The sequence below is a fragment of the Aquila chrysaetos genome, chromosome 5, assembly GCF_900496995.4.
Source record: "Aquila chrysaetos chrysaetos chromosome 5, bAquChr1.4, whole genome shotgun sequence".
NCBI lineage: Eukaryota > Metazoa > Chordata > Aves > Accipitriformes > Accipitridae > Aquila > Aquila chrysaetos.
In genome coordinates, this window is record NC_044008.1 from 65,346,384 (window position 1) to 65,362,675 (window position 16,292).

Below are 16,292 nucleotides of genomic sequence, written 5' to 3' on the forward strand. Positions count from 1 at the left end.
AGCCACCCTGTGGGGAGGGAGGAAGGGAGGGAGGAAGAAAATACAACCCATGTGTACGTGTAGTTATGCTGCAGCTCATCTACTGGCACGAGATATCCTAGTTAACAACCTCGAGGTCAAAACTTGACCTTCTTCCAGTCCACGGCAGTTGGACGGATTCAATGATACGGGCGATACCGGGGCACTGTGCAGTTGTTGACTGGGCCGGCAAGGTGGGAGGGTGTACATAACCTCTTAGCCCTTTCCTGCCCTCCACCAGCCACTGAGTACATCACTGTTTAGGGGCTTGACGTGACTATTTATCACAGGAACATTTCTCAATCACCTGCGAACCCACTGGAGAGGAGCCAAAACTGCTGTAAGTACCAGACTCTGGCCCCTGCCCAGCAGGCCTTTGCTGAGCACATCTGAACGCTTGAAGGCTGCTTGTTTTCCTGCTGCTTTCCCATCTGCCGTCTCCTCTGGGCTACCTCCTATCCAGTTTTCCTCATCTCTGCAATAGCCATATTTTTTTATGGATTAGCCATAACAGAGACATTGGTGCTCACTGAGCGCTGAAGCCCTCCGCCCTGTTATTGACTGTTGCTCCAGTTGTGAATTTTCTATAGCACTTTCTAATGCATTTGAGTGCCTTAAAACTGAGCGTGATGGGGAGCCCTGGAACTGGCAGGAGCTACCTGAGTTTCAGTTATGTCCCCCTGGAATAGCTGATCAGGGACACTGAAATGACACACAGCTCCCTGCTCTTGTGCTGAACTGAACTGTTATCACTTTGTACCAACAAGCCCTTCTTTCACACAGAGCCAGCTGGGTCCCCTCTCCCTTCTGCTGGGCTCTCCTGCTTTCCTCCTGGAAACCTCCCCTGCACAGAGCCCTGGGAACTCAAAAGCAACAGCTCCATGCTTTTTCACCTTCGTTTCCTCTTCTGAGCCAAAAAGAGCAATTCTCTCATAACCAGACTTCCCAGACCTTGTACTTGAAGGAACATTAATGTTTCTGTAACTCTAATTATGTTACTCAGATTTAAACCGACTGGCATTTCCCACCGTCTGCAACGGGGACTGCGCTAGTTAATGCCGGGCTGCTCAGGCTGCAAGAGCCAGAGGCGCTTCTGCCATCAAAGACTCACCCAAAATCACAGCAGAGGCAGGAGCAAAGTCAGCCCAAGAGCTCACATGTCACGATTCCCAAACTAGCACCCTAACCACTGGATAATGCACATAAAAGCACATCTATAAATAAACTTGGGCCTTATATAAACCCAATTAGAATACACTGGCAAATTATTCAAGGAGGCTGGCAGACACATACTTTACTTCAGGTGTCAGCCACAGGAGAGTATTGTGGGTTTTGCATTACAGGGAATGTATTGTGACTTTGAGTTATATTGCACTTAGCCTGTAAGTGAAACAATAACAGCTTGGTCTATGGAGATAACACCCCAGATCAGCTCCCTACAATAAATTAGTGAAACATTCCACTCCCCAGTGCTGCAGTCTCACACCTCTAAATATCAACACAAACTCCAAGGGTTTGATGGAAAAAATGGTGTTAAGTCTCATGGCGTTTGAGGAATTTCCCAATATGCACTAAATTAACTTTCTGGCTGCACTAAACAGAGTGGTAGAAAACAGCCCCATCTAAGACAGATGCAAGGCGAGAGATCCAAGCAGCTGTTTTGCACATGAAATCAGATTGAGATTAACATTTACCCTTGGAGTTCTGACTCTGGGGGTAAAATATAGCTTCAGGGACCCCTCTGTTTGAAAATACCTTGAGTTTCTTCAGTGGACTAGCATGAATTGGGAATTGGAGATCTCCAGGCCATGAAAAGTCAAAGAATAAAACTCTCCCTCCAAAAGCAAAACCATTGACTTACATTCATCCCTTTTGTTTCCTCTAGCTTGGCATTTTAAGGATTTGGCCGAAATCATGAAAGTCTAGTTCATCAGATTCAACTGGAGAAAACCACTCATTGCTGCACTTCAGTGTTGCAAGAGGACCAAGGCAGGCACAAAACATGATTAAGGATAGAAGTGAAGTTTTGTACAAGGAAGCGATGTCTCTCAGTGAGGTAAACAGGTGGAAGAAAACAGGAAGGTTTTCCTGGATACAACCTAGTGAAGACTTGTGCACCAGAGAGATCAACCGTGCTTTTTTTCCCATTTGTTGCTATTTACATACTTTCAAAATCCTGAAGGAGAGAAGGAACAGTCCAGGTGTTGACCAGCCTGAATAAAATTGATCAGGATCCCCTGGATGCTGGCCTCTCTTTTACCCCTTCCCCAGTTAAACGCAAGCCTGAGCACTCCAGCAGACAGCCGGTGCATCCCCCGCGGCCCAGCAGCACATCCCAGAGGATTCAGCTCATTTAGGCCACTCGGCAGATAACACGAGTTTGTTTTCGGAAAGGCAAAGCAATCTGTCCATAAGGATTTCTCACGCTTCATATGCCAGCCCTGGCCAGGGAAATACAACATTAAGTACATCAAAAGAAATTGTTGAATGAATAAATTATAAAAGCATTCAGGGTACCTATCTGGGGTATTATTTTACACACTGGTGCCGAGTAGGTTAAAGGAGCATGTTTTGCTGTTATTGCATTCCCAGCTCTGTTTGCAAGGGCTCGGCATCGCTGTGAAAGTGAGACTATGGACACGAGCTCCCTGCCGGCACAGCAGGACCAGATGCAGATTTTGCTAATGTCACCTCACCTCTAAGCTTTACCTTTCAGAGAAAGGCAGCACAAATGCTGATCTTATGCAGCACAAGAGGAAGAAGACCCCTCCAGACAAAGCTAAACACAACTCCATCGAAACAAGTCCTCAAATTGCAATTGCACAGACCCACACTGCCAGCTAAGCCCTGTCCTCCTGCTCCCTGCAGATACCCAGCACAATATTAACATGTTGGTTAGCGAGCATCCATCGCCCAGAGACACACAGCTTTTTACATAGACAAAGCTGTTCGAGCATTTATGTACCATTTCACAATGAAGGATTTCAAAAAGCTTTGCAAATCTTATACAATTAAGCCTCACAACCCTTGTGTGGACGGGCTGAGTATTATTCATCACAGTTTCTCAGCCGTGGAAATAGAAGCAGAGAGTCATTAAGTGATTTATCTAATATCACACAGAAATCGTACAAGAGAATTAGGATTATCACCCAGATCTCTGGATTACCAGCCTTTTTATATGCAATTTATTCCTGATCAAAACCACACAGTCCACTTCAGGGCTTTGCTCATGGGAAGATTTCTAACCATGCAGAGTTTATACAGTTGCTTTTTTTCTAACGGGGAAGAAAGAAGAAAAAAAAAAGGAAAGAAAAAAGGAGCTAACTACTACATCAACCGGCAAGCATACGGAAAGTTTGCGCCTTTGTGCTAAGAACAGTCATCAAGGGACTTCCAAATCAAAGTTTCCTAAATAGTACAGGGAGGAGCACCCAAAAGTTTTGGTGCTAATCCCAGAATTACCTCCTTTGCAGACACCCAAGCTCCATTCACCAAGCAGCAGGGTGAAAGCCCGACTCCATAAAAGTTATGGGATTGCTGCCATTGCCATTGGTGGGGCCAGGGTCTCACTCGAGGTGGTTAGTGGGTGAATGCTGTTGCCTTTGGCATGATAGACCTCCCTGGGTCACTGTAAATTATTATAAAATGGTATTAATTTTGGCCTTTTACCCAAAGAAATAAAAGCCTGTTCGGGACTAAAGCCTACCCACACGTAGACAGGCTACAAGCTTCAACCAGGGGAGGAAAAAAAGGCAGCTCAGAGCCAGAGGCAAAAATGGGGATCTGCTGCTGCCTCGCATCGAATTCAGACTTCTCATCACAAAAGATTTTAATTTGGCCCCCGCTGTACAACCACAGTCCCTGCTCGGCCGATCTCCCCAGGCAAGGCAGTAAATTATGTGTCCCTGCATCTGGCCCCTCCGGTCTCCTGTCCATATGTTAACTCTCAGTGCTGGTTAACAGGGCTTGGTGAACCCAAGCTCTTGCCCTGAATGTCCCGCAGCTCCCCCCCAGCCAGCTCTGTGGGTGATTTCAAGGTATATCATCACAGCCACCTCCCAGAGGTGTTATTTGCCATCTGGAGCTGGGCAAGCATTTCAAATGAACGCATTATCCATCAAAAAGCACACTTTTCTGCAAACTCAAATTGTTTAAATTTGAAATATATCTTGGTTAAAAACAAAATATTCCATAAAATAAAAATTTTGGTGTTTTCAAAGCAAAATACTTCAGTTTTCCTTTGAAACAATGTCCTTATTTTTTAAGTGAGAACAAGCTTCATTTATAGAAAGAATTTGAAAGAATTAAAAACTTAAAGCCAACAGAATATTTTCTGACTGACTCAGGACCAGATGGTCAAATGGAAAAACAAAAAACCCAAATCAAGCCCATTGCCTTCATTTCCCTCTTTCCATGCCCAAAAAATTTAAGATTGATCTGATCCAGCTTCAGCAAGTCCCACTAAAACCAAAACCCAGTGAGATCAGGGGCCACAGACAGTGGTGCAATGCATACAAGGTTGTGCAAATATCCAGTTTCCATCAGGAACCCCCAGGAACAGGCTCCCCAGCCCCCCCCCACTGACGGAGCTGTGGATCAGATGTGGCATGTACAAGGGGACTCAGTTGAGATCCCCTAAAATCCTGTTTCTTTCTCCATGGTGCCCCATGGCTACTACATGAATAGGAGAGATACAATTGCTCCCATTTCCTTCTCTCTGGCACTACATGGTCCAAACCGCATTTAGCCCTGAATTTCTGGGGAGCCCAGGATTTTACTCTGAGCTAATTCACTCTTGCTGCAGTGAACACAGCCACTGTACAAGGGGGTGATATTTATTCTAAAAGCCTTTCTGGACCATTAGCCCTGACGTTGACCACCCCCCCTGCTTTTCCACCTCCAAAAACAAGCTTTGTAAGGACCTGCAGATGTGCTAACAGCTGGGCTTCCCTGAAAGCCGCTGTGGATCCTGCAAAAGCCCAGCGTGTTGAACCAGCACCCTGGGCAAACCTTTCCTAGCACTCAGCAGATCACTGCAGAAAGGGTGCTCAAGGGTGGGGAATGTAAGTGTATTACAATTACAGTTTGAGACTACTTTTTTTTTTTTTTTAATGTGTCTACAAAATGAAATCATTTTGACTCCAGGCTGTTTATAGCTGTCACATCTGAAATGGATTTTGCCACTTTGGTGTCAGAAGGCTGGGTCTACAAAAAGAGACATAACATAAAAATCCCTAATGATAAGGAGGCAAATCGTTTTAAATTGAGCCATAGTGTCTTTTGTTGTGTGACATTAATTTAATTCTCTTACTGCCATGCTTAGGCAGAAACACTCCCTACCTAGCTAGTGATCATAGGAAAAAAGGTAATAAGCATATAACAAGGATCCCCAGAAACAAATAATGTTGGGCTTTTGAAGGGACTGTGTTTTGGAGTATTTGCATTTCAATGGGATGGAAAGCATAGTTTCTCAACTATGCCTTGCCAAACTCTCTGGAACACCCTTTTCTTTCTGTTTGATTAATCATTTCACGCTTAGAGTCTTTTAAAATACTGCTACTTCTAGCAAGCAGATAAATGCGCATCTCTTCAGATAAATGATGAACGTTAAAGCTCTGCTCTGCTTTGCTCTTTTCCTCTTCTAGCTACTTCAATTCCTAAATCAGCAAATAAGCAACACAGATTTTCTGGCTGTGTAAGAAGAGCTAGTGGATTTGAAAGACTAAAGCAATGCTACAGGTTCCTCTGCCCCAACTAGGGCTGAGAAATTACAAAAGCCAATCTAATAAAAAGGTGAACTTTTCCAAGTGTGCAGCATGATTAAAAATCAGCCAATTAAAGTTCTGATTCAATATAAAACCTGAATGTTTCCAAATGTATAAAACAGTTGACACCACCATGACATCTGCCCTTTCCCTGCAGCTCTCCATATGGAAAAGAGATCTACCTGCCGTCTGTGCTGCTCTGTAGCAAGGGAGTTTGGATTGAGCTAAACTAGATTTGCCAGCAAAGCCTTTGCCCCTAGCACAGGTCCTAAATGCAGACCTGTTTTCCTTCTCCACAACTCCTAAAGCTGCTTTATAACACATAAAAATGCTCTACCGGCTCAAACTGTCTTGCCCTGGATGGTTACCTGTCTCTGACAGTGGCAGCAGGAGATGCTATTTAGAGAGAGCATGTGAACCTGGCCACTTTCTGCAGTTCCTTCCCTTTGTACCCATCAAGTATCCACAGCTGCTGAATGTAGGATACTAGAGTCACATCCCTGCCTAGTCATTTTAGTATCTATTTATTAAGCTGCTGTGCATGATTTTTTTTAAATTCTCCTTTGAACCCGCTGACTCGCCACCTTCATCATTGTGCAAAACTCTCCCATACCGCATCTCAGCTTTCTCATCTCCAAACTGAAGAGTCGTGGCCACAAAAAGCAGCTTTTCTATCCCCATTTTAGTGCAATACCTTCTCCAGCTATACCATAGTCTTCACAGGATTAATTTTACTTCATTACAGGACTAGATATAATAAATGAGGTCGAAATGCAATTTGGGCAAGTCTGCTGTAAAGAGGACCAAGCACCACAAGAGCTATGCTGGTACACCCTCAGTGCAGAGAGCAAGGAGCTCAAGGAGACCAACTCAGGTCCCACATGCAGTAAAGTCTCCTTAAGCCAACACTGCTCTTGCACATGAAGGAGCCCCTTTTCTCAGCACCATGAAGTCCTCCAGACATGGGACAATCCTCCTGCTACCATGTTCTTTCCAATCCCAGAGGCGGTTTGGCTCCGCTCATCAATCCCAGCCCTATGCTGCATTGCCCACCATAAGTGCCGGAGCATCCAGTTCCTCTGCCCACAAAGAGAGGAAAGGTGCAGTGGCACAAACAACAGGCAGCTTTCAAGCTGACTGACATTTTTTTGAACCTCAACGGAAGTTGAAACTTGGTTCAAATTTCATTTTAAGTGATCGCTCCTCATTCCTGGGGCTCACATACATCAATGTCATAGGCAGCGGGTAATATATTATATATGTATTCCATGAGTGACTACACACTCAGGAAGTATGAAATACTTTTTGTGTTCTACTTATGTATATACAAAACTACTAATCAGCAAAAGGGTAGGTTTCACAGAAGAAAAACCCAAAGCTTTACTAAATGTCAAGTGCAAAAGTAGTCTTGAAAACAAAGAGGAGAAAAAAAATCAGCTTAAGAAGATGTTGTGGTTTAACCCCAGCCAGCAACTAAGCCCCACCCAGCCGCTCGCTCACTCCCCCCCCCAGTGGAATGGAGAAGAGAATCGGAAGGGTAAAACTGAGAAAACTTGTGGGTTGAGATACAGACAGTTTAATAGGTAAAGCAAAAGCCATGCACGCAAGCAAAGCAAAACAAGGAATTCATTCAGTGCTTCCCATGGGCAGGCAGGTGTTCAGCCATCTCCAGGAAAGCAGGGCTCCATCACATGGGAAGACAAAACACCATCACTCCGAACGTCCTCCCCTTCCTTCTTCTTCCCCAGCTTTATATGCTGAGCATGACATCATATGGTCTGGAATATCCCTTGGGTCAGTTGGGGTCAGCTGTCCCAGCTGTGTCCCCTCCCAACTTCTTGTGCCCCCCAGCCTGCTCGCTGGTGGGGTGAGAAGCAGAAAAGGCCTTGGCTCTGGGTAAGCACTGCTCAGCAGTGACGAAAATATCGCTGTGTTATCAACACTGTTTCCAGCACAAATCCAAAACACAGCCCCATACCAGCTACTGTGAAGAAATTAACTCTATCCCAGCCAAAAACAGGACAGAGGACAAAGGGAATAAATACACCAAACTGCAAACCAAAACTAATGTTTTGGCTTAGGAGGGGGGGAGGAACCCAGCCTGTATTTCTGGAGAGCTGAACCCTTCATTCCTGCTATGTGCCGTTTTAATGACCTCCACACTTTGTGAAAAAGGCTGTTCTCACACTTCTGTTAACCAGATTAACTTATGAGTCTGCAAAAATATTCATTTGTAAAGCCCACAGGAACTGCTGATGTTTCTCAAGAAACCCCCTGGGATTTCAAATTCTCATCAGTTTGGACAGCAGCATGTGAGCAGTGCCACCCCTGCCCACAGGTTACCAGGGAGCTCTGCAGAGCAAAAATTTCTGTAGGAGGAAGAGGTCTTTGAACAGAAACACCATGAAGCAAACTGCTACTCCCTCCCATTTCCTTCTTCAGCAGGCTCCCTGCAGGTCTTCACCATGCTGGGTGAGTGAGACAAGAGGAGCACATGCATCACTCTTGCATGTAATACCACCCGACATTGTCCAGGATCCTCCTACCCTTACATTAAGGGGATTCTAGGTCTGTCCTGGCTGAGCAGAATTTCCTGGAGCTCTTGTACCTCCAAGCATAAGGTGCATTTCTTTGACTTTCCTTAGTACAACTGAAGTTAGCAATTGTTTCAAATTCTCACACTTCAAGAGGAACAAGAGAACACACACATGGCAGACATTAGTCCTATGGCCTAAACAGTGCCCAGAAGGTGCTCAGACACAGGTATGGTTTGGCACCAAGAACTTTCCCGCAACAGGACCTTGCTGCCTGGAGGATGAGGAGAAAGAGACATGAATGTATTCTCCATCCTGGCCCTCTTCTGTAGCTCATCCCATGAGAACATATTTATCTCTGTCCTCCTTGGAGAAAGGAACAGGAGAAACAGGTCCAGCTTGATGCTTTTTTGTCTTGGACATCCAAAGAGTTGGTACACCAAAGGCAGCACATGTCTCCTTTGTTTTTAATGAGACCATTGACTCAGCTCCCAAAAGATATCTAAGAATTTTGTTTTATTTTTAAAATACATAACTCAAGCCAGAACTGTTTCTCCATTCACTTTTGCTGCTTTGATCTTGGCTGAAACATATTACAATAACATTGAATGGAGAGCACTGAGTAAAGCCCAACCCAAAGGAAAGCAGTATCTCTTTACAAGTGTGCATTGACCATCCCGTTTCAAAGACATCAGATTACTTGTGCAAGGATCGGTGCTGGAAGCCACGATCCTCACCCGCACGCTAGCTGTCAGCTGCAAGGATGTTAGATAACTGGAGCTGAAACTCTGAATAAAGCAGACCTAGCCTTGCAGAGCATGCAAGACTTTTATGCCTAAAGAGCTCTTGTAATACGTTGTAATCACAACTGCATTGCAGCCCGGTATTATTTTCATAATAAGCCTGGTTTATAGTATTTTATATCCAGGTAAGATCTAAAGGGCTATTTCTCACAGAGTAGCTATATCCCACTCTCAGGGAAACCTCTTCTGTTTAACGTCCACGCTGCAGGTTAATAAATGCCATAGTGTCATTTCCTCCACTTGCTGGTTTTAGCAAATGTCAAAGGGCAACAACATCATAGTAGAAACCAAGTGTAGAAAAGGGAAACAGCAGGCACCAATAATCTCAGGAAGGTTTTATCTTCTTTATCTTATCCAAATTCTTCTAGGTTTACTTCATATTCACGTTTATTTTGAAGAAAAGCTCTGATTTATTATCACTGTCGAATCCCATGCTGTACTGAATACCAGCAAGTTGCTGGTGGAAACAACTAGATCTAGATGTCCCTCATTTCTGAAACCCTAGACCATCAGATAGCCTCCCCCTTTTCTAGAGTTGTACAATAAATGGAGCAGAAAAGTGAGTTCAATTCAAAGTTTGTTGGGGAGATTCACAGATCCGTCTGGTGTTTCTTTTTAAAAAGCAAAACAAACAAACAAACAAACCCCTACCACCACCACCACCAACAACAAAAAGCCCCTTAAACTACTACTTCAGTAGTATTAAAAAAAGACAGACTGAAACTTTCTATTAATGATAATTCTCAAGTTACCATGAGATTTATAGTGAGAACACTTGAACCATCCTTCCTCCCCTGTCCTGCATTTCAGTCAAAATAGTATTATTAGTATTAGTATTAGTATTAAAAAAACCCGAAAACATAACAGACTTTAAGGAGCCATTGTGTCCAAGCCAATGCACTGTGTTTACCAGGAATAATAATTGTATCAAACAAATGAGCAGTGTGATCATGTCTATGGAGTGAAAAGGTGAATGAGCAGAGATGTTATCAAAATTGTACTTTTGCCTGATGTATTTTAGGATTTTTAGATTTTAGGATTTTTTAGTATTTGAGTGACAGATCATTGCCTAAAACCAGGCCAGTCCTCCGTGCTGCAGTAAGAGTGAACAGGCAGGGTATCAGCCCACACCTCTCACCATAGCTGACCCCACACATCCATGCACCCACCACAAAGGCCTCCATCCTTTTGTAGGAGGATTCTGCATTTCTGGAAGTGTTGCTACACAAGAAAGACTCTTTTATTCACAGGTTGGAAGCAAAAAATCCAAACAGGCAATTTGAATAACTCAGCTGCACTCCCTGTTCCCCCAGTGAAGCCCCACACTGGAGGCACCCCTGTCGAGGATCAAAGCCCACATACCTACAGGATCAGCTGAAAGTTTTTAACTCGATTTCAGCCAGGAGGTGGGCAGTGGTTGAATGGTAGCTAACCGGTCAGGAGAGAAGGGAAAGAGATAAGGCTCCACAGTGACAAATTGGCCCTGAAGCAGGAGGAAAAGCAAGGACATCCCATGAGTCCACCCATGCACTTTCTTGATCATCCACCCCAGCTACAGGAAAGCAGCACCAAGACAAATGGGTGCAACATGATCTTCCCCAAGGAATAGTTTTCTGCCAACTTTCCATCTTGTATCCGTTGTTGCGGGCTGCGGATGGGCTGCCGTTCAGAGGAGAGGCCAGTGATGGATGCTGCCCTAACAGCAGCGAGGCCTCCAGGCCTTGACCCATGCAGGTTCCAATTAGCCAAAATTAGTCAGCTGTGGCCAGGGTTTGTCTTCCTTTAAACACCTAACTGTGTGAAAGCAACAGTCCCTTTCTCCAAGTTGCCCACTCAACCTTTTGTGGCCTTACACCCTTCCCCAGGGAGCCTCCTTCAGTTTTGTTTCTCTCCTTCATGAGCCATGCCAATCATTAAAAAGTCTTAGCAGTCCCATTATCATCCTGGGCAATTCTTAACTCATTAGGCTTTAAAGTTGTTGGACTGCAGAAAAAAACCCAAACCAAGCAAATGCTTAAGCACGATAAAAGGATGTTAATGTTTTACCCCACCGACAATGACCGAATCTGTAGGACAATTATTATGGATATTTCCATGGGTTTAGTGTTACTTTTTCCTGACATGAGGTCCTTTGCGTGGCATCTAATTAAAAATGGAGGAGTTTAATCTGCAGCCAACCTCAGAGCTTGATTTGAATTCTCTCACTGTGAACTTTCAAACATGGAAGCACGCCTGTTTGCACCGACAGGATCCAATATCCTGCCTTTGCAATGGAGTTTTTACTTTTTGGCAGGCTGCATGCCTGTGATTGTGCCAGACTGCAGCATTAATAATTCACTACCTGATCTGATCTTTCAGCATGAAACACAAGTAAAGACGACATTAAGTGCTTCTTGGATTCCCCTCCTCTGCCATTCTCCTGTTGTGTCTTCAGATTGTGCTTAATCTAATGGGAATTTAGTATTAAATTAACACAAAAAGTCACGTCTTAGGAGGTCAAAACCACATCTACTGCTGAAGAGTGAAAGCAGGCTTTCCTGCTGAGTTTACCTTTAAAACCAACATTTTTATTTTTGTTTGAATCTCTGTATCAGAAAGACATGAAATGTGTTTAGATTAGGATGCATGAGAGGATAGCAGAAATTTTAGACTCCCGTTGAACAGCATATTAACACTTTTCCCCTAGTTGTGTGAAAAGGCAGGTTACCTGCAGAGATGAGAGGACATTCCCCTTCACAAGGAGAAGAAAACCATTTTCTAGCAAGATTTGCAAGTTTTTCCTCTGCACTGCAACAGTAGGAAAGCCTTCTCTAGGAGAGAAAACCGTACCAAAACATTTTTATATAGTTGAAAATTGTCTAAGCCATTTCACTAGTGTCCAGTAACACTCAGCCCCAGACACAGTTGCACTAGCTGAAGCAAGGATTTGTGGCCCAGGTACTCCTGAAAGCTTTCTGCAGTGAAAAAGCTTCTGTTACCTGAATCCTCAATGCCCCAAGCAACATAAAGGCTTTGGCAAGCTACAAACATATTACATCCCAGGTCTTCCCCTTCTCAGGGACTGGATTTTGTTTTAAGTAAAAAAAAAAAACAAAAAAAAAAAAAAAAAAAAAAAAAAAAAAACCAAACCCCACCCCCCCAAAACCTGGAAAGTTGAGGAAGATAACCTCCATTTTGACAAAACAGTTTCTGTGGAACAGTGTGTTGTGGAACATGTAGTTTTTCATGTAGTCCTACGTGCTTTCTATTTGATGCCTTAATTATTGCATCCCAAAAGCTGTTACAAGGAAGGGAAAATGCTTTCTGTTCCAAAATAGACTGTGTTGCTATTTTGCACTCATCTACTGTTCTGGTACTGTTATCACATTAACACTTAGAGATCCCAAATAAGGTCAATGCCTTTGTCTGTCAGCCTTTGTACAGTCAAGAGACAGTCCTTGCCCCAAAGACCTTAAAATATAAATAGATAAGACAGACAAAGGGAGAAAGAAAGGGAACATTTCTACCATTGTCACAGATAGGAAACGGGGAAGATAAAATGGTTTGCTGGAGGTCAGTGACACAGAACTTGGAAAAGAACACTCAAGTCTCTCTCAAGTGTCTTTCACCATGAAGCTGTCCAAAAGCAGCCTGTATTTCCTCCAGCGTTTCCTTCAGGTCCCTGCCGAGATGCCCAGAAAAGGGAGCTATAAGGAATCGTTGCAGACTTTCAGAGATGCCTAATATTCAGGAGGAACTTCTGAAAGGGGACATGGCTGAAGCACTAGAAGTTTGAAAAAAGCTAAGTCCAAAAGCAGACACCAAAAATCCCAAGTCTGGACTCAACCGCTAAGAACACACAAATCTCCAAGGAAAGCAGGCAGGGCTGGCCCAGCCCCAGAGCTGCTCCTCAGTGTCCATGTCAGCAGAGAAAAATGGGATGCCATGGTCAAGAATTCACTCTCCAAGCAATAAAGGCAAGAAAAATCAGGTAGCACCTGGGGGCAGGAGGGGAGGATGTAATGGCCTAAATTGATCTGCTTTTGGTGTGTCAATGACAGCACAAGAATATGGAAAAGATGCCAAGTTTAGTTCCACATGCCCCAGAAAGACTGATATATTAAAAAGACAGCAGGACCTGTCTTGGGCAGAATCAAAAGAACTGAAGGACTAAGTTCACCGCTGCCCTTTTCACTTTTATGGAAAGTCAGACCTGGGGGGGAAAGCAGACCTTATGGCATAAGCCATTCTGCTAAAGAATTTGCACTTCAGCCACTTCAGCCCCATTTAGTGGCTGGAGTATGGCCTGTCATCTGAGATTTCCCATCCTTTATTCATTTTTCTCCTTGTGTCATGAAGGATGTCAGAGAAAGAGCTCTCCCTTACAAGCTTTATGTCCCAGCGTATCTGGGGGCAGCTGGCTCTGTGATTAACTGTGTGCTGTGTGGTGGCTCTTATCCCTGACCATGACATGCCAAGCAGGTAACGTTAGAAGTCTTATGTTGAAACAGAGTTTAAGAGTCTGTTTAGTTAACCCAGGTTAAGTTCTGCAGTTTCTCTCCGCTTTCTCTGCCTTCCCCCAAGCATAACTGGTCACAGGAATTTGCATTTTTTTGGGTTTTTTTTGAAGCCTTTGTCTTCACAGAGTTGCTGGTGTTAGACCACAGCAGGGACATCTACTGTAACATATAAACTCAACAGCAGCACAGAAAAACTAAGTTGCATCTATATCACCAACAGCTTTCAACTTGGGATTTGCGCTCAGTGTCGTTGCAAGACTATCTGCTCTGACCCAGGTGAAGAGGCTTCATTTTGGATTTAGACTGCAAGTGAGCATCCTGGTCCACACAGCCACAAGAAGAGCTGGCCCCAGCTCAGCTCTGGATTGCTCCCTGGTCCATAACAAGCAATGCTGGAATTTGTCGCAGCCTGGATTAGTGTAAGAGCAAAGTCATGTTTGCATCAGGCTGTGCCTGCTAGACCACTGGGCCCAGCTGGAGGACAGAGGAGGGCTTTTGCAACATCAGCCTGGGACAGGATTAATCCCCAGCTGTCACTAACTCCTTCATAACCCAGAGGGAAGAATAAAATCAGTTATGACCATCCTGTAAAGCAGGCATAAGGTCTTCAGCAGAAAACAATTCCCACCTGCAATATGGGGGACAGGCACTAGCACAGCAATACCCCAACCTGTAATGGGGTCTTCAATTGCTACTATAGCCCAAGAAATCAGAAGAGCCCATATTTTACCCAAACCACTGTCCTTTTCCAGTCCTACAACCTGTGATCCATCTTGGCTTTGTCATCTAAGTTTCCCTTTGGAAACCAACACCCCTCTTCCCCCTGTTTCCTTGAACACAGACCTTCCTGTTAAGGACCAAGTGCAGACTGTTGCTGTAGCTACTGTGTCCATCCAGAGCCTTTACCAATGTTTAAAGAAAGGTTGAATTACTGATGGATGGGATGCTCTGGCTCACAGTTGTCTTTGCTGCCGGTTGCTCCATGGCTGTAACTCTGCCAGTTTATGCAGCCCCAGTGGGTTTGTGCTCAGTTCTTCCAGAGACATTGCAGAGCTGTGGGGATTCTCTGCTTTCTAGAGGGAAGGATCCTTCCCAACATGCACGGGACCAGACCCAACCAAGACCGAGAAATAAGAGAGTTAAGAGAAACAAGCACATAGCCAAGACCAGGAACACAGCCTGCCTAAACAAGATTGATGGTATGTTGCATACCATCAATTTGTCCATTCTTAACCCAACTCTTGGAATACTTTGTTGTCTTTTTTCCCTTCCTCACATCTATTAATCTCTCCTCCACACTTCCCACATACAGTAATGTCTTCCAATTCCCTCCTCTCATTTTTCTCCCCAAACACACACAGCCTGCTGAGCAGGGTGGAGAGCAGAGGCCCCTACTAATTGGAATGGTCATGGAGATAGTTCGTCTCGCAAGAGCAACACCCGCAGGGCAGCGGGGATGCCCCGGCGCCCCATCCTGCCTGCAGACCCACACCTGTCCTTTGTCACAGCTGGGCTGGCCAGACCTGGAATCTAATCCCAGGAGGGCTGGGGAGGGAGGTTATTTTATCTTCAGAGAAAGGCAAACAGGATGGGCACTCATCGATCTTGAGAAAGAAACATTAGCCAAGTCAAACACATGCCGGGGTCTGAAGCAACAGGATGTCCATGATGTAATGCCTGGATTCACCTTGGCATCTCCTTTTAAGGACACACTTGGAGAGAAAATGAAGAGATGTGAGCACAGGACAAAGAAAATTTGCAGAGAGCATTGACTAAACCTGTTCTAAATCAGTGCTGGCTCCCCACAACAGAAAGCAAATTCAGACTTACTACTGGCAACCGTCACACACAGCACCGTTAGACCCCTGAACCTGCCACCATCTACCCTGTATGACCACCCAATCTGGGTCCCCACCTATCACAAGTATTGTCTTCTACTGCCTTGAGCAATTCAGACATCCACCAGAATGCCTTTGCAGGTCCCATTGCAAAAAGGTTTTCCTCTTATTTATTCTGTGGTAGTGCCCCTGGTGAGATGGAGATCTGACTGGGAGAAGAGCCCACACATCTCCAGCTGCAGTCAGCCATGGCTCAGCGTGAGCTGAGAAGGCGGCACCTTGGCAGGACATAGGAACAGTGGGACACTGACTTCCCCCCACATCACACATAATTTTGTGCTAGAACGGATGCAAGGACTCCTGCAGAGAAGCTCCTGCTGGCAAACTTACCTTTATCCAAGGCTATGAGACTGTATTTTTAGTTATTGGCTCAGACCCTCTCACTTCTGGCCAAAGAGCATGTAGGAGGCAAACCAGAAAAGCAGTTGTAACCACCCTCACGCTGTCCCTTTCTGGAGCCAGCTGACAGTCATCCCAGATCACCCAGTTCAGTCAGAGCAGCAGTAGGATGACATTAGGACAGCGAGAAACAAACAGCTCCAAGCTCAGCCAAAAGGCCATCTATCAGGAGCTGAGAAGTTACTTTGCCATTAAAAATGTTCTTTAGATAGGTACAGCACAAAATAAGCTTTCAGCTCTGGTCTTGGCCTCCAGAACCTGTACCTCACAACACACGGTGCCTGGCACACTTGAGCTAATGAAACTGCTGTGACTGCAAGCACCAGCATGCAGAGGTCTGGTTTGTGAACACTCATGGACAGCCCAGTGGTCTCCA